We start from the raw sequence: 2,437 nt of genomic DNA, 5'->3' as shown, positions 1-2,437 counted from the left end.
AAATAAATATGTAAGTAAATACAATTCTTTCTAATTCAGTTGTAATGTTTTTGCATGTTTTAAAATGACCACTTAGAGAAGAGCTATAATTATGATTCACAAAGAGGATAATGCTCCTGGAGAAGTTCTTAAAATGGCAAATTACTCTTATATATTTACCAAAGTGGGACTTTTATTAAAAAATCACTTGGCTAGCCAGGATGTAGCTGCTTAATCTTCTTGAAAACTGCATTTCTTTTTAAAGTAAATTATATAGTTTACAACTTAATTAATTAGAAATTAGAAAGTATTTAACTTCTTTCTCTTTTATATAATGTAATGTTTTCCAAATTGTGTTTCTTTTTTGTGGAGACTAGAATCCTGGAAGAACTTTCTTAAATTTACAGGGGCATAAAAGAAAAAATATCCTACAATCAAATTGAGGAATACTTCCACATTACATTATTCTTTTTGAGATTCATAAAGCATCTGAGGGTTAAAGAACCTTGGATACGTCTTCATTTAAAACCAGTCAATTTTATTTAAATCCGAGGTATATTCCATATGCTTCCATTATTCTTTACCAGCACTTTTATCTGTATCTTCTCACACCTGTATAGTGGCAGCACCAACATTGATCTCTCCACTTCTGTTCAGGTCCCCTACTATCCACTACACAACTATTGATGTGCCATTTTAAAATATAAATAAAATCTCATCATTTCCTTGCTTAAAACCATTTAACAATTCAGGTACTTTTCATTGTATTTCAGCTAAACTATATCTTTACTAGGTCTTCAAGAATCTGTACCCGGGGTTATAATGTGAATCCTGATTTCTTTTTTCTCTTTTTTGTGACACAAAAGCCTGACTTAAACTTTGATTGCTCAGATATCCATTTCAAAGATAATTATCTTGAATAACCTGTTACCAATCACAACTAAATGAAAGCTAGTCCACCTCCTCTCATTAAGGCTCCTTTTTTTCTCAGAGATCTTGGTTAAATTAGATAACTGACCATTTTGGCTTTTTCTCACACTTAAATCCCCACTCTTATGTTTTAAATTCATCTACAGAGAGAATGCCCACAAAACCTTTGTCTTTTCTCACACTTAAATCCCCACTCTTATGTTTTAAATTCATTTACAGAGAGAATGCCCACAAAACCTTAGACACACCCCCCACCTTCAATCCCAATAAAATTAAGGCCCCAGGACCATGCTTAATCTATCTCTCTCTACCTTTGCCTTGCTGTATGGTCCTTTGTGTGCTATGTAATTTCCAGGTCTTATATGTAATAAACTTTTATTTTTTCTTAGTTTCCTGATGGTTGTTTCTGAAAGGCATCTTGCAATCATGAAAATAACATAGATTGATCAAGCAGTAACATTGGTTTGGAAGGGGGAGATGTCTGTGGGAAGCTCACTGAGGCCTGGATGAGTGCCTCTAGACATTTCTAGCACACAGCTTTACTATGGATAGACTGAGACACAAAACAATGGTACTCATATTTGAAACATGCACCAGAATTGTGTTACATTTCTAATAAGCTCCCAAGTGATCCTGATGGTGCTGCCCCAGGAATCACAGTTTTAGAAACACTTTTCTCATATTATTGGGTCCCTCTTTACATCTCTGACTTGGTCCCCCAAACTCTGCCCCCCTGTGAGTAGAAACCAGCCACACTGAGTTTCTTTCAAGCATACTTTTCTTCTGAAATCTCTTGTTGTAAACAGGCGTGGCTGATTTCTGTCTTCAGATTGAAGGACAAATATCTAAACTTTAGACTCACATTGCCTGACCACTGTTTCTAATTTTTTTCTCCTATCTTAGCCTGTAGCGATTCATTTTTTCATATCACCCTATTTTATTAAACTTATAGCAATTATAACTCTGAAATCATACAAATACCTGTCAATCTCACTATAGTGTAATCCTTGTGAGAACAGGAATCTTGTCTTTTAAAGCTATGTTTTTAAGGCTTAACTTAGACATAGACTCTTATTTTCAAAGAACATCTGTTGCTAGATTATGGGACACTAGTATTTTAAAACAGAATTTGGAAAATGTTGATTATACTCGATGGGAAAATAGTGTTTTAACTTCTGACATATAGCTGTGAAGTTACAGAGCAGTCCACAAGACTACCCTCACTTCTGGCAGTGACTGCTGAGTTCAGAGATCCCCAACACCACCCTCAGATTGAATAATTTGCCAAAGAATACTCTCAGAGCTCACTGAAAGCTATTATACTTACAGTTATGTTTTTGTTTCAGTAAAAGAACACAGATTAAAATTAATCAAGGGGAAATAAACATAGGGCAGAGTTCAGGAAAGTTCCAAATAAGGAATTTCCAATTATCTTTGGTGGAGTTATAGAATTCAGCACCTCCCAGCAATGATGTGTAGCAGTACACATGAAGTACTGCTGACCAGGGAACCTCATCCAAGACTTGAT

Source organism: Canis lupus, chromosome 23 (genome assembly GCF_003254725.2).
Source record: "Canis lupus dingo isolate Sandy chromosome 23, ASM325472v2, whole genome shotgun sequence".
Classification (NCBI taxonomy): Eukaryota; Metazoa; Chordata; class Mammalia; order Carnivora; family Canidae; genus Canis; species Canis lupus.
Note: the sequence above shows the minus strand (reverse complement) of the source record.